Source organism: Xenopus laevis, chromosome 3L (genome assembly GCF_017654675.1).
Source record: "Xenopus laevis strain J_2021 chromosome 3L, Xenopus_laevis_v10.1, whole genome shotgun sequence".
Lineage (NCBI taxonomy): Eukaryota > Metazoa > Chordata > Amphibia > Anura > Pipidae > Xenopus > Xenopus laevis.
The window spans coordinates 10,608,243-10,630,171 of NC_054375.1; the positions used below are offsets into that span (position 1 = coordinate 10,608,243).

Below are 21,929 nucleotides of genomic sequence, written 5' to 3' on the forward strand. Positions count from 1 at the left end.
ATATTAGTGTAGCTGTACATTGTCACTGGCACTACCTCTATACCTTGCACTGTCTCCTTTCTCTTTGCACCTCTGTTCTGCCCCACAGGCTCAGTAGCACTGCTGCTCCCCCTCCCCCTTAACTGCCCAATTCAGGAACAGTAGGGTTTGCTGCTTGTTTGAAAGGATCTCATTGATGCTGTACTGTATTTGCACAGGTTATGATCAGAATTACTGTGAAAAAGAGAATGTAGGATGATCTGTGGCAAAGCAGTGCTGAGTCCTATGTGTGCTGTACCCATGACTTTTCATGGGCAAGAGCATGTGACAGATCTGTCTGTCTATCATCTGTCTGTCTGTCTGAATATGGATCATTCTCCCAAGGAAGTGGAACCCAAAGGAAAGGAGGACCTATGTCGGGCCAATCCTTTCCCAGCATCTATTGACGGTCATTTGGCAAAATGATACATAAGTTTGTACTGAAACTGGGGGCTCCAATATTATTTGGTGCAGCGGTTTGGGTAGTATTTGTGCTATCCTTGCACATATCTCATACTGAGGTTTGGTCCTGACTATTGACCAGTCATATTTGTTTCTACAATCGTTGACATACAGTACATCAGTATAAAGCAGATTCCTCCATTGATGTCAAGGCTACAATATCTAAGGAAGAAGGAGATAGAGAGATGATAGATAATAGATAGATAGATAGATAGATAGATAGATAGATAGATAGATAGATAGATAGATAGATAGATAGATAGATAGATAGATAATAGATAGATGTATGATTGAGATAGGTAGATAGATAGATAATAGAGATAGATAGAGGGATAGATATAGATAGATAATGGATAGATAGATAGACAGACAGACAGATAGATAGATAATGGATAGATGATTGAGATAGATATATGATTGAGACAGATAGATAGACAGACAGACAGACAGACAGACAGACAGACAGAGATAGATAGATGTATGATTGAGACAGACAGATAGATAGATAATGGATAGATGATTGAGATAGATATATGATTGAGACAGATAGACAGACAGACAGACAGACAGACAGACAGACAGAGATAGATAGATGTATGATTGAGACAGACAGATAGATAGATAGATAGATAGATAGATAGATAGATAGATAGATAGATAGACAGACAGACAGACAGATAGATGATAGAGATGGACCCACAGACTGACACACAGCACTAGATAGGGTAGTGATGGGCACAGAGGGACAGGTAAAAAGAGTGAAGGGAAGTAATGAAAAGCTGGATGGGGAGAGAGAAGAAGGGGATGGAGGAGGAGGAGATAAAAGACAGGGTAAAGGAGTAGAGGAGAGAAAGTATAATATAACACATCTATATGTTACAGGAAAGCCATTGGCTGAACTAAAATGTCCTCTGGTCTGTGTGCAGATAATTCGGTGTTTGCAGGGCTGGAACTAGGAGTAGGCAGAGTAGGCGCTTGCCTAGGCCGCAATCACAGAGGGGCGCACTTTTCAGCAAGAGACCTTTTTTAAATTTTGTGATTAATGCTGGTTTTATTTAGCCTTTAATAGTAAAATGGATTTATTGTGAGGGACAGCCACCTGCCCTTACCCCTTCTGGTGCTGCAGTGCATGATGTGAATATTAAACTGTTCTGCGCTTGTGATTGTTCTCCGCTTGTGATTGTTCTGCGCTTGTGATTGTTCTGCGCTTGTGATTGTTCTCCGCTTGTGATTGTTCTCCGCTTGTGATTGTTCTCCGCTTGTGATTGTTCTCCGCTTGTGATTGTTCTCCGCTTGTGATTGTTCTCCGCTTGTGATTGTTCTCCGCTTGTGATTGTTCTACGCTTGTGATTGTTCTCCGCTTTTGATTGTTCTCCGCTTGTGATTGTTCTACGCTTGTGATTGTTCTCCGCTTTTGATTGTTCTCCGCTTGTGATTGTTCTCCGCTTGTGATTGTTCTCCGCTTGTGATTGTTCTCCGCTTGTGATTGCTCTCCGCTTTTGATTGTTCTCCGCTTTTGATTGTTCTCCGCTTGTGATTGTTCTCCGCTTGTGATTGTTCTCCGCCTGTGTGCATCCACTCCCCCTCCTGATCTCCTGTCACTTATCCGACGCTCCCTGATTAGTGCGCGCATGCTCAAGGCATTCAGACCAGTGGCCGAACTACAGGGGGTGCAAGGGGTGCAGCAGCACCACTATCCGTTCCCCCGATGGAGCCTGGGTCCCTTTAGAGAAATGATTTGTTTTCGAGTGTGTGCCATTCTCAGTAGAGTGTGACGTGTGATGTCATCGACGGCAGCAGGACATGCCCAAGTTCCGGCGGCAGATCTACAAGGAGCTGTGCCACAGCAAGCTGGCGGTGTGAGGCCATGCGGTTTCTTACATGGGACAAACGTGCGTATCCAATGCTCCATTATTGTACGGGACTCTGCTGAGCCTTTCTACTTCCGGTGCGGCCTCTTCGGGGGCTGCGCCTAAGCCCAAGCCTTGTCTTCATCCCCTTACCGATGGACCGTACTACCTGTTTACTACCTCGCCCACCTGTACATTGAAGGAGTCTGTGGGTCAATTCCAGGGGGAGTCTCTGTGGCTGCCACGCCGCCCTTTTTGCTGTTGAATTGTCTCCCCCCCAAACACTAATTCTTTGCATTTTTTTTAAACAGTTCATTTCCTATTTAAATGTTTTCTGGGACAAATTTGTAGTTTTTTTTCTTTGTCCAAAAATAAAATGCAAAAAACAGCTGAATAAAAAGTTCTATAGTAAAGCGTGTGGGAGTTATTGCCTTGGCTATGAGGGAGCAGGAGCTACAATGGGCGCCATAGGAAAGAGATGGGGGTTGGGTCCCTAACTAGGGCAGTGGGGGGTCTGTCACTAGGGGAGTGGGGGGTCTGTCACTAGGGGAGTGGGGGGTCTGTCACTAGGGCAGTTGGGGGTCTGTCACTAGGGCAGTGGGGGGTCTGTCACTAAGGGAGTGGGGGGTCTGTCACTAGGGCAGTGGGGGGTCTGTCACTAGGGGAGTGGGGGGTCTGTCACTAGGGCAGTGGGGGGTCTGTCACTAGGGGAGTGGGAGGTCTGTCACTAGGGGAGTGGGGGGTCTGTCACTAGGGCAGTTGGGGGTCTGTCACTAGGGCAGTGGGGGGTCTGTCACTAGGGGAGTGGGGGGTCTGTCACTAGGGCAGTGGGGGGTCTGTCACTAGGGGAGTGGGAGCTTGTGTAATAACAGCTATGGTTCCTTATAGGCAGTGGCTCCAGTTGTGGAGGTGGGGCAAGCACTGCACTAGGTATTAAAAAAAGCTGCCTGGGAGGGAAGGGTGCTGCCAATATGCACTATGAGAAAGGGAAGAAGTGTACAGTTTGCCTCATCTCACCTTACCATCAGCCTGCTGCCCACGGCATAACACACCTCACTGAAGCAATTCAAGCAAAGGTGTTTTTATAGGTTGTTACAATGCTCCATTCTTCTCATGTTGCCAATGTAGTAGCAGTTTGGTTCTGTCGGTAAATATTTAATTGCAATAAGTCTGCACCAATTCACCTATTGCTTTGCATGTTATATAAAGACAGAGAGGCCTTGCACATGCCCCCCCCCCCATAGTGTAACATAAAAGGGTTGATTCCCCTTCAGGTTAACTTTTAGTATGTTCAACTTTTCAATTGGTCTTCATTTTTTTTTAATAGTTTTTGAGTTATTTCTCTCCTTCTGACTCTTTCCAGCTGGGGGTCACTGGCCCACTTAAATGCCTTGTAAAGCTATACGTTTATTGTTATTGCTACTTTTTATTCCTTTTTATTTTTTATTCAGGCTCTCTGAAATTCATATTCCAGTCTTTCAAGTCAGTTCATGGTTGCTAGGGTAATGTGGACCCTAGCAACCAGACTGCTGAAATTGCAAACCGGAGAGTTACTGAATAAAAAGTTAAATAACTCAAACCGCAAATAAAAATAAAAAACAAATTGCAAGGTTTCTAAGAATATCCCTCTCTGCGCCATATTAAACTTAATGTAAATGTGAATGATCCCTTTATTGCTGCGACCCAATGTGTGTGTGTGGGGGGGTAGGGGGTCCCAGTTGTAAATTTCCGTAACAGGGCCCTTAAGGGGCTAGTTACGCCACTGATTCAGACTGGCGGGAGAAGCGGCTGCAATCAGTGTGTTGGCAGGAACAGACTTTTCTTCTGGGGTTGATGACCTGCATCATATACAGCAACTTGTTAAGGTACATGGGGACAATCAGGAATGGGACGGAGGGGGAGTGCGAGCTGGCGGTTTTTATTAATTATAATACTGGCAGCGGCTGCATCATGTGTGCTGTGATTATTTATCTTTAGGTTTGGGCTAATGTGCTGCCTGTAACTGTTTTGACAGTATATTTATTAAAAAATAAAATATTTTAAAATGCAAATAGGTTAGATTTGTTTAGCAATAAATACATGCTATTAATAATAATAATTTGCTGTGCCTTAGCTATACATCATCAGACCATCCTTGTGATGCTGGCTTCATTTGTTCTAGGGCCTCACACCTCACTCCTTGTTGGTCATAGTATATGATTTACTTTCTATAGTATCTACTATGATGGTGCATTGAAGCTGCCCTGGCCTCTGTGTTATATTGTGATGAATTAAACAAATACATTACATTAAATTCACTCTGTGTCAGTTGGTCTTCATTTATTTTTAATTATTCAGGTTTTTGTTCAGCGTCTCTCCATTTTGTAATGTAAGCACCTACTTGGTTGCTAGGGGCCAATTCAACCTAACAACCAGGTATTGTTTTGAGTGAGAGATTAGGAGATGAAATAGAAGTAAAAATAACATTTTATCTTCACAGAGTTCTACTGCCTTCTTTATTAAACCTTCCCTTCTTTATTTGATTTTCTTAAACTAAAAAGGTAAATTGGTAAGGTGGGAAATGGAGATATAAGAATACTGGGGGGGGCGCAGACTGAAGCACTTGCCTAGGGTGCCAAACTATCTTGGGCCGGCACTGGGTGTTTGCAAATAAAGCAGATTAGAGTGATTAGAGCAGCACAGGAGAAACTGTGATCATGGGACCAGGGGGAGATTGGCAAACACATTCCTTCCCCCCATAGTCACCGCTGCCTAATAACCTGGGAAGGACGGGAAGATCAAGCAATCCTCTCAATGAAGCCCTAATGTCTGCACCATTAAACTAAAAATCGTTCGACCATTCGACCATTCGATAGTCGAAGTACTGTCTCTTTAAAAAAAAACTTAGATCCCCTAGTTCGCCATCTAAAAGCTACCGAACTCAATGTTAGCCTATGGGGAAGGTCATTCGATCGCACTATTTGCGATAAAATCCTTCGACTTCGATATTCGAAGTCGAAGGATTTTAATTCCCAGTCGAATATCGAGGGTTAATTAACCCTCGATATTCGACCCTTTGTGAATCGGCCCCTTAGTGTAAATTCAAGAATTTGGACTCAGTTTAAAAGGCCGATAAAGACCGTAATTTATGGATTATGTAGACTTTTTGAAAGGGAATTGGTTCCATAACTTCATTACTTGTTTCAATGTGGTTCTAATTCCCTTCAGAGCACTGATTGTGAGTGTGTGTGAGTGTGTGTGTGTGTGAGTGTGTGTGAATGTGAGTGTGTGTGAGTGTGTGTGAGTGTGTGAGTGAGTGTGTGAGTGTGTGAGTGTGTGTGAGTGAGTGTGTGAGTGTGTGTGAGTGTGTGTGTGAGCTTGACCTTTCTCTTTTGTTTCAGGGGAAATGATTCACATTGCTACTATAGTGTTCATTACAGAATGAGTAGGGCTGGTTTTGTTTTAATTTGGGCAATAGGCAACAATGATTTCTCAACAACAGATATATGCACCTGCCTATACACACACACAATTACTCACATATATCAGTATGTTTGTACACGTCCGCTGCTGTACGGTCATTTAAATGGATAGTGTGGGGGGCACAATAAAATTGGCTACTGAAATCAGAATAAAGTGTCGTTTTGTTCCTGATGACAAAATGTACTTGATAATAATGTGGAAAAGGTAAAAAACCAAGATTTGCTTTACTTTTTAAGTTCCAGAAACGTTCTTGTGCTTCCAAGTAGTGTTTCCCTTCTGGCATAATGAACAGTCGATTTAATGTGAGTCCGATTCAGATATTCTAAAGTTTTAGGCATCGCATTAGTATTCCTTAAAGAGAAAAGATAGACCTTTTTTACTAGAATTTATACCTTTCAGCAACCACATTTACTCTTGGCACAGAAAAGTTCTTTATAGCAGTAAGAGCAGTTTCATAGTCTCATCAGCTAATGGTAATGTATAGAATATACGCTGTCCCTCTGCTCCCAGGCAGTGAATAAGTAAAGCTTTCTAGCAGCACAAATCTCCCCTTGCTCAGCAGCAATAATGTAATTTTCAAACATATGGATCCAAGCAGTAAAAGGTATGGTAGGCTCACCAGGGTTTGGAAGAAAAGGTGCAGGCTGCTGCAGAGGTAGAAGAGCCATCCTTGTCGCCATGTGTTATGTTTTGGGCAGCGAGGATGAGGAGAGTATAACAGTGCTTTATTAGCAGAGTCATGCAGCCATTACACAACAGTAACTTTCCCTTTTAAGCTGTCAGGAAGTATGCACAGTATAAGTCTGAGCACAGTGACATCTACAGGCCATTTGTATAAACACCACACTAGGATCGTTTTAAAGAACCCCAAATAACTAGTGGCAATGATGATGATGATTATTATTAATGCCACTATAATTTAAAATGATCAGTGATTGCCCTAGAGATAAAAAAGTGCTTTGTGGCTATCCGAGCAAATGTGAATACAAATACTTCTTAATAAACAGCACTTAACCATTTGATGACCCAGCCCCTCGCAAATAACAAAACTCAATGCCGGTGCACTCAGCAATAAAATGCTCCAATGCCTGTGTGCTGCTTCAAGTAATCATATTAATAAGAGAATAGAAAAAAAACACACCACCCAGGACTTTGCATAGTGTCAAAAACAACAACATTTATTCTCAACGTTTTGGCTCTAGTTCTTGAGCGTCTTCAGGAAAATTGTGCAAATAATAGGGGACAGGGACATAATGTAGATACGTAAAGAATCAATGTGGATTTATAAACTTGATGTTTTGGCCCCTAAAGGACTCAATGAAACTCTCCCCATTAGTCTAACCCCTAACCAGAGGATACTCGTAGGAAACCTAACAATAATTTGACGCCAAGTAATAATGATACTTAATACAATTGTTCTTTGACTTATCTTTATTATGGATTCCTCTATCACATGATCTAAAAGACTCATTTCATTTTGACACAATATATCTGGACATTATACAACAATGTTACACCAGTAGGATGGGACAATTACATGTGGCTGATCCTTACCTACTCTATCACTTCATAACCGATTAGCTAACTTCTCTATATTATTTGTAAATAGCGTGGATATACATTTCAATTTCCCATGTTCAATTTTCTTGCAGGTTCATGGGCCCTCCTCTTTTTTGGATTGGGACTCAGTTTACTGTAGGAGACAGGCCCCTTGCAGGGTTGGGATTATGTACAGCAGTGACTGTCAAGAAAAGGAAAAGATAAGTTAACAGCTGGTTACCATTGACAGAGTGCGCTAATCTTAGGCGATATATACATAGGTATGTGATAAGCTGGAGTCCCGTCCATTGGGGAGTGTTTTCTGGTGTAGCTTCACCTCCCCACAAGAGGGATGAGTGATGGACACGGGGATTTATTTGATATCGTTTTTTTCTCAAATTCTACACACTAAGTGGCAAATTCATCAAGGGTCGAATATCGAGGGTTAATTAACCCTCGATATTCGACTGGGAATGAAAATCCTTCGACTTCGAATATCGAAGTCGAAGGATTTTGCACAAAAACTGCGATCGAACGATCGAAGGAATAATCCTTCGATTGAACGATTAAATCCTTCGAATCGAACGATTCGAAGGATTTTAATCCAACGATCGAAGGAATATCTCCCGATCAAAAAAAGTCAAGCCTATGGGGACCTTCCCCATAGGCTAACATTGACTTCGGTAGCTTTTAGATGGCGAACTAGGGGGTTGAAGTTTTTTTTAAAGAGACAGTACTTCGACTATCGAATGGTCGAATGGTCGAATAGTCGAACGATTTTAAGTTCGAATCCTTCGATTCGAAGTCGTAGTCGAAGGTCGAAGTAGCCCATTCGACGGTCGAAGTAGCCCAAAAAACACTTCGAAATTCGAAGTTTTTTTCCTTCGAAATCTTCACTCGATGTTAATGAATTGGCCCCCAAATGATCGGGCATCACAGCCTAACTTCTTACTTTTTAATTGTTATCTGCACTAAGATGTTGGTGTATATTTATGTTTTCACGTAGAATAGACTATGAGGGATCCCTGATGACGTCATTATGTGACTGAATTCCCACCCCCTCATCCCACGTCACTGACCCGTTGGCAGGCGTTTTGGGTATTTAAATGCTATAGGTTTATATGCACGATTTTCCTGAAGAACTAGAGCCGAAACGTTGAGAATAAATTTTGTTGTTTTTGACACTATGCAAAGTCCTGGGTGGTGCGTTTTTTTTCTATTCTCTTATATATATATATATATATATATATATATATATATATATACTTACACACACAAGCGATATGTTGATGATTAATACGCATACAACTCACGTTATATTAAACAATAAAAAAGGAAGTCAGCATAACAACAGGAATTAAAACATTTAGAAAAAAGGAATGAAACAAATCTGTAGAAATTGGGAGAGTCACTAGATTTCTTCTAATCGCACAAATGTTGTTTTGTGCCAGTCTAGAGAATACATGGGAGCCATTTAGTCATCTAGTCAGGTGCTGGCCAGGTGTAACGCACCATAAAAGCCGCTACATTCCATCACATGTACCAGATTCCCGGCTCTTAAATGCTGCGTGTGCTTCGTGTACATGTTAGTGGGCCTCAGCCTGTGTGCGACCTTTCTGTGCTTTTATACAGGCACAGGTTAGTGCCAAGCACTCGTATCCACAAGGGGACCAGGCATTTTATGGCCATTTCCCCCAATAGTTTCCTTCTGCTCAGCATTCCTACTGACCCTTGGTGAGTGGACAAGTAAGAGCACAAAATAAAGCTGCCATTATAGTCACTTTGTTCTGTACTACACTGTTCCTTTTGCTAAATCTCTTTTAATCAGGTGCCCATTGGAGAATGGATGGCAATTTAAATGTAGTCCAGTGAAAAAGAAAGGTGGTACTAGTATAAGGAGCACTTAGCCCTGGATTAGTGTCTATAGAGTGTTATATGTCACATATTAGCTCCACTCACACATTCAGGCAAGTTGTCTCCAGCTTTCTCTGTCTCTCACTCCCTCTCTCACACTCACACTCACTCACAAACACTGGCAGACCATCACATGCAAACCTTACACTTGTTCATGAAAATACTTTTACATGGATGAAATATTTAGCAGACAGGGGAACCAGCTGATCCTCTATTGTTAGCACTTTTGTACAGTCAGATATCTCTGTGTATATCTTTTTTATATACACTCTCCATCCCTTAGGGAGTCAACTCATAAACACTGCAGAGGAAGGTGTCTGTTGTGCACCCGAAACATTGATATTTAATAGAATATCTATATATATATCTATATATCTGTCTATATCTGTATATTCTATTACATATATATTGCTGCTACATCAACATACACAGGATTTATTTATCCATATAACTGTTTTCCCTTAATGAGAAACTGTGCTGGCATTTAGCTTAATTACTAAAGTTATATTATAATCACCCGTCAATGTAATGTCCCCTACAGTGCAGCTGCCATAGAGCTAAATCTATGATACTCATGAAATCATACATTGCTATGAAGCCAAGGCTGTGATCCGTTTCATATTAAATATCATGAAAGTTACACTTGATGTTCAACCTGCATGTATTAATGGGTAAATGAGTAACACAAGACATTCATTTTTTTCACTCCATCTCTTGTAATAAACTTAAAAAATAAAGCAAAAAAATAAAGTTATTGCATTAAACGGTCTTAAAGGTTATTATACGACGCACAGCTACTGACATTCTTTAATCTGAGACCATCTCTTCCTACTATACCTGCTATCCCACAGTCACACTCCCTTCCCAGAGACTATTATCCACTGTTACTATAGGCACCATCTCTCCCTACTATACCTGCTATCCCACAGTCACACTCCCTTCCTAGAGACTATTATCCACTGTTACTATAGGCACCATCTCTCCCTACTATACCTGCTATCCCACAGTCACACTCCCTTCCCAGAGACTATTATCCACTGTTACTATAGACACCATCTCTCCCTACTATACCTGCTATCCCACAGTCACACTCCCTTCCCAGAGACTATTATCCCACTGTTACTATAGGCACCATCTCTCCCTACTATACCTGCTATCCCACATTCACAGGGGGTTGTGTACAAGAGGGAGAGTGGGGGTTTTGTACAGGAGGGAGAGTGGGGGTTATCTACAAGAGGGAAAGTAGGGGGTTGTGTAAAGGAGGGAGAGTAGGGGGTTGTGTACAGGAAGGAGAGTAGGGAGTTGTGTATAGGAGGGAGAGTGGGGGTTATGTACAGGAGGGAGAGTAGCGGGTTGTGTACAGGAGGGAGAGTGGGGGTTATGTACAGGAGGGAGAGTAGGGGGTTGTGTATAGGAGGGAGAGTGGGGGTTATATACAGGAGGGAGAGTGGGGGTTATGTACAAGAGGGAGAGTAGGGGGTTATGTACAAGAGGGAGAGTAGGGGGTTGTGTACAGGAGAGAGAGTAGGGGGTTATGTACAAGAGGGAGAGTAGGGGGTTATGTACAAGAGTGAAAGTAGGGGGTTGTGTACAGGAGGGAGAGTAGGGGGTTGTGTACAGGAGGGAGAGTAGGGGGTTGTGTACAGGAGGGAGAGTAGGGGTAATGTACAGGAGGGAGAGTAGGGGGTTACGTAGAGGAGGGAGAGTAGGGGGTTGTGTACAGGAGGGAGAGTAGGGGGTAATGTACAGGAGGGAGAGTAAGGGGTTGTGTATAGGAGGGAGAGTGGGGGGTTGTGTATCGGAGAAGGTTGAGGGGGGGTGTATAGGTGAGGGGTGAATAGGAGGTGGGGGTGTATAGGTAGGGGGCGGGGGTGGTCTAGCCATGATCCAGGGTGTAGAACCGACTGCCGTTTCTAGGAGTCAGGAAGGAATTTTTACCTTCAGTGCAGATTGGCCCCCATAGCACTCTAGGGGTTTTCTCCTTCCTCTGGATCATCCACTGTTAGGGAGGCCCAAATATAAATTGCCTATTAATTGTAATAAATCCTGTGCTCACCGCCAGGTTTCTCCATAAATATGTGTCTGTGTTTTTCTTTAATCCCTATGGTGAATATTGAGGGAAGGGGCTCCTGTGCCTCGTTCTACTAAAGATGACTGAGCGGTTGTGTGAGGGTAAAACTGGGTGGTGGTGGTGCTGATACAGGGGTTTAGTTGAAGAAGGGAATGGGTTAATATCTCTGCAGGGTTAATTGATTAATATGTACATGACGGGGCTGAAAGACATAGGGACACATACTGATCTCTAATGATTGGAGGGAACTAGAATATTGCTTTACTCCATAGGCCACAATGTAACAGCATTTCCATTCAAGTCCAAGGCCCCTTTCTTAACACTGGAATTCCATCCACTTCCCACCAGCCTATTGTCACTATACCAGACATTTAGTATATGAAGGAGCTTGATATTGGTCACTGACCCCATCTAAAAACAAGTGCTCCGTAAAGCTACAAATGATCTATTATTGCTCTTTTTTTATTACTCTTCTTTGTATTGAAGCCTCTCCTATTCATATTCCAGTCTCTTATTCAAATAAATGAATGGTTGCTAGGGTAATTTGGAGCCTAGCAACCCGATATTGGAAACTGCAGCTAGAGAGCTGCTGAATAAAAAGTTAAATAACTCAAAAACCACAAATAAAAAATGAAAACCAATGGCAAATTGTCTCAGAATATCCCTCTCTATATCATACTAACAGTTATCTCAAAGGTGAACAACCCCTTTAAGTTAACTTTTAGTCTGAAATATTGGTTTTCACTTTTTATTATTTGTGGTTTTAGAGTCATTTAGCTTTTTATTCAGCAGATCTACAGTTTGCAGTTTCCACAATCTGGTTGCTAGGGTCCAAATTACCTTAGCAACCATGCACTGATTTGATTAATAGACTGGAATATGAATAGGAGAGGCCTGGATAGAAAGAGGAATAATAAAAAGTACCAATAAAAAACCAGGAATACCTCTGGGTTCTCTCAAGGCAAAGATAATTTGCATCGCCGCTAATGAGAAGCTTACTTATACTTTGAAGAATGATATGGCGGCCTTCGACAAAATATGGCTTCCATGGCTAGCTCATGAAAACGACTCTCCGCTTTTCCAAGCCCTGCACTCATGATGCAGACTATACTAGTTGGCTATAGATAACTCCCACGTCCAGACTCCCTCCTAAGTGTGCCATTATAGATACCCCACCGCCTTACGACTATGTTATTCTTTACATTGTATGCTAACAGTATGTCCTTCCCCCCGTATCTCTGATCTTCCACCCCCCCCCATTTTTTTTCTTCTTCTTTTTCTCTTTCTCCCCCTTTCTTTTTTCTGCACTGTATAATGTTTATTATCAGTTGTATTGCTTGTGACAATTACTAACAGGATACCGTGTGCCACGGCTAGCCTGATTTATGTATAACTGTACCAATAACAATAAATTTGTAGCCTTACAGAGCATTTGTTTTTAGATGGGGTCGGTAACCCCCCCCATTTGATATCTGGAAAGAAGAAGGCAAATAATAAAAAAAAATTTAAAAAAGAAATAATGAAGACCAATTGAAAAGTTGCTTAGAAATTAACTAAACGTTAACTTGAAGGTAAATCACCACTTTAATATGAAGGCCCCACCTTACGGTAGAGTACCCCCACCCACACCCACATTTTTACCTACCTGACCCGCAACTGCCTGATCTGCAAACTGATCCGCGACTCGCTGACCACCATAAAGCAAGAAGTGACGTCATCAGAAGTGGGCTAGGCAGAAAAAAAACATTTTTAAAAACTTAAATTTTTATTAGAATAATTGTCACATGACAGGTATACATACGGAGTGGTATAACATAGTTCCACCAGATAATAAAGCACAGGCAATCCTAGGTTAACATATTACCCAGGGGAGGAGATGAACTCCACTATGCCCACCCGTAGTGCCCACCAGTTGTTAAGGGGTGTTTACCCATTATCATCATTTCCCCGAGAGGACAAGGGCGGTGTATTTTGCTTTACCGTCCAGTACTGCCAGATAAGGGGGTTTTTGTCCAAGAGGCCTTTTTTGACCATTATTGCTTTTTCCATTGCTGCTTGATCTTTCATCACTTTATGCCATTCACGCACCAATGGGGGAGAGGAGTCCTTCCAATGCAAAGTAAGCCCCCTTCTGGCTTGAAACAGGGCTTTAGCAATAAAAGTTTTAGTATAAAAGTTCAAGTTGGTATTCAAGTCCAATGTTAGAAGGCATGACCTGGCTGTGCAATTACTCCACCCAGGGATTCCTCTGGTCAACCACACACTCCCTCCCAGTAATCCTTGAGCTTTGGGCAACTCCACAGGGTATGATCCAGGGTGGCTATCTCCTCATTGCATCTCAAACATATTGGGGAATGCAGAACTTTCATTACATATAACCTCTGTACCGTATAGTAGGCTCTGTGTATTAGGTACAGCTGCAGCATACCGTGCCTCAGTCACATAGAAACCATGCTAGGTGTGGCCAGCACCCAAGACCATTGGTCATCTGTGATCATCCCTAAATCATCTTCCCAGGCTTCCCTGGAGGGGATTATAGAGTCTCTGTGGAGAGCCTTATGCAACATTTTGTACAGGGAAGATACTTTTCTCTTATTAGCAGGATCTACAGTACTAAGAGATCTACCACTGGGGAGTTGGCAATGGAAATGTTGTCCCTGGTGGATTGTCTTGTCAGGGCAGTACCAACCCTATGGTGCATGAGCCATTGGGATTGGGGGAGCTGCGTTGTGGCCTGCGACTCTTGCAGGGGTCTCACCCTACCAGACTCCCATAAGTCTCCTATCGTGGTAAGGCTTAGCATCTGCCAGATTTTTGGAGGGTTTATGGAGACCAGGTGCGGGAATATATTGTTACCCCAAATGGGCGTTTGCGGGACTAGGTGGCTGAACTGAATTGTACTATGTGCCGTTCGTAGGACTTTGGCTTGCATTATGATTAGTGGCGAGGATGGTTTAACAGGTTTTTTGACCAGGAGGTCTTGCCACTGGGAATCTCAGTTCCCGGTTATTGATGCCCAAAGATTGTACAGAGGTGGAGAGATATCCTGGTGTATCATAGGGGAGATATGCGTGAGTTGGGGCGCTAAGTAGTGGAGGTACATGTCTGGGAATGCCATACAACTTCCCTCCCTTGGTCTCATTATCATGCAATTCTTGTGACATTTACAATCTTAAGCAGGACACTGAAACATACACATTTGAACAGTACCCCAACACCCACCACCCTCCCCTTCCGCCCTTTCCCCAACTGCGGGCAGAATTAGTCCCGAAACTTAATGTAACCATTTTTGGGAATGGGTCACACCACTATAGTGAGCCCTACTGAATGAGGGCCACGTGCAGCTCTTTCTGGTGAACTTGCATCTGTGAACTTGGGGACCACCAGATTCCCCTGTATTTTGCATTATCATGCAGCAGTAGGGTGCCCGGGGAGTGAAAAAGAAAACCTTTATATGGCCAATGGGTTTGGGGAGCCAGATAAAGGTGGTTGGAGCTGGGTCGGCTAAAGATAGCGTTGGGCCACCATTGCGCAGCGGACTGCTGCCAGGAAATTGCGGATTGGCAATGCTTGAGTTAGTTGGGGGTGCCCCATAGTTATTGCGTCCCCCTAAATATCGGCCGACCCAGGTTGGGAATTAGCTATGGGCTCCTTTAGATTGGGCTGAGTGGCTCTGGCCCAAGAATGTGGAGAGCCAGGGGCTAGTTAGTTGATCAGGTAGTTGAAACCAGGGGGTGCCCATACTCACACGCCTCGTCGTTCATCTTACGCTGGCTGAGGCCGGAAACCCTTCTTGAGTCGAGCCAGGCATTTAGCTCCTGGGGTGAGGTGAAAAAATGGGAGCTTCCTCTCACTTGAACCCGGAGACATGCTAGGTAGAGCATGGAGTACGCTATCCCAGCTGCCCGCAGCCTGGCTTTGCTGCTTTGAAATACTGCCCACTGACGTTGCACTTCCATCGAATAATCTGCGAAGAGAGATATGTTGGCAGCCTGGTGACGCAGTTGGCCATTTATTCGTGCTAAGGACAGCACCTTGTCCCGGTCTTTGGCGTCAAACAGGTGGGCGATCAGTGGCCTAGGAGGGGCAAATGTGCCAGTAAAGTGGTCTGGGCCAAAGGAGCATTGCCTTCTACCAGCTCCGGGAACCCCACGAAGAGGAGGTTGTTCCTTCTCAGGCGTTTCTCTAAGTCATCCGTCTTCCTCTGGCAGTCCGTGACCAACTTGCGCACCGTACAGTACTGCTCTGGAAGATCTCAGCAGTTATCCTCTAGGGTGCTCATCCTGGCCTCCACCTCCGTGGTCCGCTCCCTCAGCTTCTGTAAGTCACCCTTGATAATGGAGAGATCTATCCTGATCTCGTCAGTCTTGGCGTGTATCAGTTCTGTGCAAGCAGTGTTAGTGGCCTTTATTTCCGCCATTACATCTCTCAACGTTGGTTCAGGTTGTTCCGTGGGGGCTACAGGATCCTGTTCCAGGCTTGTGGCACGAGCTTCTTCCTGGGGATCTATAGGGGAGCTGGGCCTACTCGCGGCCTTGTCCTCATCGCCGCCATCTTGGGAGGCATCACAGGAGAATTTCTCCAGGCAGGAGGCAGCCTCCGAGGCCCGTTTCTGCGCTCTACTGTACCCCATTAGGTCCCGCTGGGGTAGAGGTTGTTGGTTAGGGTTAGCTGACTCTGTATTGCTGGGTTTACTGCAGCTTAATCAGGTTAATTGCGGGGTCTCTGGTGGAGCTCCGAATCTAACGTGTGCTCACATCTGCGGTCAGACCACGCCCCCCTTTTAAAAAACTTTTAAAGGAATAAAACATGTTACTGTGTCTCATACCCACTTGTTGCCTTGAATTTATTGCAGAAAAACTCAAGACAACAAGTCTGATGACTAAATAAAAGCCTAATAAATCATATCATGTCCCCCCGCTGTCAGCCGAGTCCATTTGTTGTTCTGTCGGGCTGTGAAATTTCTCCTTGTTTATCTGGAAATGTTCCAGCTCATCCCTTCATCAATCAATAGAATGTTCTGTATTGTCTCCTATAGAGGGGAGCAGGCTGAAGAGTCACCCACAGCTACACCCTTTCTCCCACTCCAGTGTCGGACTGGCCCACAGGGATACCAGGAAAACTCCCGGTGGGCCCAGGTGTCAGTGGGCCCTCTTGCTTCTAATCATTTGGCCTATTTCATGGTCATTATCAATTTCTATGAGAACAAAGACGCTAAATAGATGGATTAATAGATTAAAGTATGTAAAGAAAAGAGACTTGGAGAATAGAGGTTGAGTGATGTGAGGAAGAATAATAGTACAGAGAGTGGGCCCTGGTCTAAGGTTTTTGGGTGGGCCCCTGGTGTCCCAGTCTGACACTGTGTGGGGGCCCCTGAGGTAACAGTCCCAGTGGGCCCAGGATCCCCAGTCCAACACTATCCCACTCCCAATAACCCAGGAGGTTTGTGCTCCGTGTGTATCGGGGTCCCTACAAATATACTTATTGCTTGTGTGTCATTTATTCTAACCCCATCCTCTTCTAAATCACTTTTCTCTATAGTGTCACGATACCAAAGGCGGTGGGTTTTGGCCCAAAAATAACGTGGAAGCTTTTCTGAGGTTCAGTGAAGCCGGCGCCGTCCAGCACCGGTGTTAAAAGTAATTCAGAAGGGGGCGTGGCTTGGAACTAAATGTGAACGGACGTGGAGTAGTGGAGCTCCGGCACTTGGTTATTAAAATCCCTGAATTTATCCTGTGAAAACAGCGCATCCAGAGGCAGCAGCTGACGAGGCAATACCCCCAAGATTTCTAATGGGGCAAAACGAGCCTCCGAGGAGGCATCCAAACTTGAAAATATGCACAGGAACCTCAGCTTGAGCAAAATGGCGTCAGAGATCTTTCTCCTGGGCCTGACACGAGGGAAGGCCAAAGCCAAGACGCATCGGAAGCTCAGCAACCAACACTGGCCAATTTTCTGGCAGAGATTAGAGCCTCAAAAGAATCCAGCAACAGCCTGCTCTGCTCAAAAACAGACAAAATAAAAATTGAACTTTCAATCATAACGCAAGACTTGCAGAAGGTGTGCGAATGGACAGCAGCCCTGGAGCAAAGGGTTAGCTCCGTTGAAGATCTATGTCGCCCACTGCCGGAGCAAGTCCAACATCTAAAACAAGAAGTAGCAGCTTGCAACTCCAAATCGGACGATCTGGAGAACAGGCTGCGGCCCGAACAACTTAAGACTCATCGGCTTCCCAGAAAGGGCAGAGGGAAGCTCACCTGAAAATTTTATTGAAGCCTGGTAAATTGAGCAGTTTGGGCAAAACAGCTTCTCTGTGGCTTTCACTATAGAGCAGACCCACAGGATTCCAACGTGGCCACCGATCACGGGGGCACCACCTTGCCCCCTAATTGCTAAACGCCAGAGATCAGGACGTCGTACTATCGCTGGTGAGAAAGAAAGACACCCTTACTTTCCAGGCCGCAAAGATCTCATTAATTGGAGATTTCTCGGCGGAAGTAGAGCGGAAGTTCATGGATTGGAAACGGCGCCTCTGAGACCTTAACCTGCAGTACGCGATAATGTATCCCGCCAGACTGCGAGTTATTCTTCACCACGCCGCTCAAGCTCAGAAACTGGCTGGACATGCAGAAGATCTGGGCCTGACCAATTCTGGCAAAAGTTGGGGACATGAGCAGAAGGGGAGGGGGCTGAAGGGGGTACGGGAGGATACTTAACGGTTAAAGGACCAGCAGCATCAAAAAATTTTTTTTTTGATGGCCTGGCCTTGGTTGAGATAAGCTACGAGCCGCCTCATCTCTTCGAGCGCCTGGGCTTGCATGAGGATGTAGTTCTTGGACAGGAGCAGGGTGGCTATCTTGGAATGCTTGCGGACCGAGGGGCTGTGCGTGTAGGGAATCACAGAGCTCCTCCAGAGCATCATTCAGGTCGTGCATTCGCCTCCTCTCCCGGGCATTGATGTTGAGCCGGAGAGGCCTCTGCTCTTTGGACTTCTTGCCTCCTCCGGTAGCGCACGGGGCATCCAGCTTTATGCCAGCTTGGGAGGCCCGATCTAAGCACCAGCTCGTAGCGCCTGTCGATGTCATCGTCCGGGCTCTGCTCCTCTCCCCCGCTGCTCTATGCCACCGACCCCCTGCCGCCAGCACTCTCCCCATACTTGGCGCACATGTTGGCGGCGGCCTGAGACTCACTGGTTGTACCCACGCTCAGCGCCACAGAGGCTGCCATTGCCTGATGCTGCTGCTGGTGGTGTTGCAGGAGGTAATCACCTGCACCAAAGACCTGTCCATCCTCACTCACGATGTGCAGAGTCAGCTCAACATGGACCGAGGCGCTGAGGTGGGAGACACGGTACAGGATTAGCGTATTAGCACTGGCTCGGGTTCTCAGTCCGCATAACTCCCACTAAGCAGCTAGTGTGCGCTGTCTTTTTCCTTTCCTGCGCGGGACCCCCCTGAACTGACGAAGTCCAGAAGTCGGTGCCCTTAGTGCCAAGCTCCCTTCTCAGTCCCTGGACTTGATACCAGTTGCTCCTGTATAGCTGGGCGATGTAGAGGGCGACTCCCAGATGAGCACAGAGAACCAGAGCCAAGATCCTTCAGCTGCCCCGTGTCTTCCAGAGGGATTATGGCCCAGACAGTAGCAGCAGCCCGGTGCCCTCTTCCCCTGCTGAGACTCTGTACTCAGGAACGAGTAGTTACACCACAGCAGGGGTGATCTGTACAATATAGCGCTCCCTGATGCAGCAGCCGCTTCACATGCTGTCAGTACAACATGAGAGATAGACAGGGAGGAGAAATCCAGCGCCGCAGAGTGGATGGTCGCCCTGTCGCCTTTTCTGAACCGGAACGGATTTTTTTTAAAAAAAATTTGATGTTGCCGGTCCTATTATAAGTTTGCATATGCATACAATATAATGTTCAGTTACGATGCATTGGAAAATTGGAATTGGTTCTACCCTGCACAACATGCTATTGAATGTATAAATGTCTAGAAAGTGTATTAGCTGCAATGTCAGGGGCCTTAATAATCCCATTAAGCGCAGATTGACACTTGACTACCTCAAAAAATCAAATGCCAAGGTAATTCTACTGCAGGAAACCCATTTGGTGGGGGCACAGGCTCTGAGGTGCCCCTGGGTGGGAAGGTTCTACCAAGCCCCATACTCCACACACTCTTCTGGAGTAGCAATACTAATACATAAAAGTGTACCCTTTAGATTTGAATTCATCAAAACAGACAAAAAGGGCAGATACATCTTTATACATGGCTTCCTCCAATCTCAAGAGGTGGTGCTTGCCTCTATATATGTACCTCCCCCTTACACAGATGAGTGTCTGGTGCAACTAATCCAATTTATAGCACAGTTCCCCCATGCTGCCGTAGTAGCTATAGGAGACTATAATGCCCTTATAGACCCCAGCATGGATAGGCTGCGTAGAGAAGGTAGGACAGTCTCGACCCCCGCACACAATCTATTACAGAGACGGCTGGACTAGTGGAAGCATGGAGACATTACCACCCGGGAGTAAGGCAATACTCATGCTTCTCCACCTCACATATGATCCTGTCACGAATAGATCATGCCTTTCTGAACCAAAGAGCGCTCACATCGGTGAAGAGTATTAAATACCTGCCGAGAGGCATCTCAGACTACGCCCCATTGGAATTAGAATTGAGGCTAGAGCCCCAGCAAAGCAGACCCAGATGGTCTCTTAATCCTCTCTGGTTGCACCTACTTAAAAATCAGGATAGAGTAGAAGAAACCATTACAGACCTTTTAGGGGCCATTGAGGATTCAGACAACCACCTCAATGGGTGGGAGGCGCTGAAAGGGCATCTCTGTGAGTTCTTTCATGTAGAAATCAATGCCTACAAGGGTCAATATGCCATTAGGCAACAACAGCTAGAACAGAAGTAATTAGGATAGAAACACAAGTCGCAATACATCCCACAAATCAAGGATTTGAGGAACTGAAATCAGCGCAAGAGGCGGTTGCAGACTATATGACTGAAAAGGCAAAGCAACAGTACCTTTTCTCCAAAGTAAATATTCTCGAGCACGGAGAAAAAGCAGGGAAAATGCTAGCCCATTTGTCCAGACAATACTCAACACCCCCTGCTATCACCCTCCTAAAAGACGCAAATCGGAATCCAACCGCAGATCCGTTGGAAATACAAAATATTCTAAAGGGCTTCTACTCCAAGCTGTACTCGTCCACCCTAGCCCCCGCAGATATGCCAGGAGTAGAAGCATTCCTTAACTCGGTGCAGCTTCCCCAACTAATTCCCGAGTATCGAGGGTACCTGGAGTCAACTATATCCCTAATTGAGGTGCAAGAGGCCATTGATTCTTTCCCTAATGGGAAAGCTGCAAGGTGCTGATGGATTGCCCATAGAGCCCTGTATAAGGTCTGGAGTACATTAATTCCCAAAAACCTGTCCCCTATCCAAGCACTCCTCATGGTGCCTGTCAAAGCTAACAGGACTAACCTCAACCCCATTTTAGGGAATGTCAAGTGGGTCTTACCCAAGATTACCCATCTAATGGGAATTTCAAATGTTGACCAGTCTACCCGCTATGGGGAAATGCCAAGCTGGGCGGAGTGGTGGAGCTAAAGCCCCCAGAAGGTTGGTTAGACAAAGGGGTACGCAAAATAGATGATGTATGGTGACATGACAAACACCTTGCATTCTCCGAACTTCGGGCTGGGAGGGTCATCCCCTCATCCCATTGGTTATTCTATATGAGGCTCAGGTTAAAGCTAACAAAGTGGTACAAAGAGAAGCACCGGGAAATAGCTGGGCACCTAATCATTGCACTAATAAATACAGAAAAGACCCAGGGCATAAGTTCAAGGGAGTACTAACTGATCTGTAAGTACCGACACAAGGATAAAGCCTTAAAATGCAGAGAGCAATGGGAAAGGGATCTTGGAGTCCTTACTGATACGCAATTGGCTGCGCTTAAAGCCCCGTCTCAAGTGTCCTTCATTCCTAGGCACAGAATATTACAGCTGTACCTCCTACATAGGGCCTACTACACGAGGAGCAGACTAATGTTCCCCAATCTCTCACCACAATGTCTTAGATGCAAACAAGCAGTGGGGATCTACTACATACCCTTTGGAGTTGCCCCAAGCTTCAGGCATACTGGAGCGAGACACTGGAGATCCTAGAGGAAGTAACGGGGAGGGATAACCTAAATGACCCTAAACTATGTGTATTAAATATACAGTCAGATACTATTGTGGACTCTCAAGGGGCTCTATTCCTAAGTAAAGCTCTATTTCAAGTGCATAGAATCGTTACCCATAACTGGAAAGCAGAGGCCCCGCCAGTAGTAGCACATTGGATAACTGAGGTGTCTAATCTGACCAACACAGAGTTCATGTTAGCCAAATGTAAGGGCTGTCTGGATAAGTTCCATAGGATATGGGACCCCTGGCTAAGGAAATACCCCCCGCAGAGGTAATGGAGCTGTGATTATTTGTAAAATAAACTCTGTCAGGGTAAAGTATAGTGTGACCAGACATAAGTAGATATTAGCTAGAACTGGATCATTATTGTCTCCTGTAATGGAATATTGTTGTCAAGCTCATACGTATATCCTA

At 44.9% G+C, this 21,929-nt stretch overlaps 1 protein-coding gene and 1 pseudogene across 3 annotated transcripts in view; one reads left to right on the forward strand and one right to left on the reverse strand.

Moving 5' to 3' along the window:
- Positions 1-21,929, forward strand: part of LOC121393056 — a 1,743,327-nt gene that overhangs the window by 1,155,875 nt on the left and 565,523 nt on the right. The gene's annotated exons all lie outside the window — the stretch shown is intronic.
- On the reverse strand, positions 16,681-19,962 carry LOC121401148 (annotated as a pseudogene).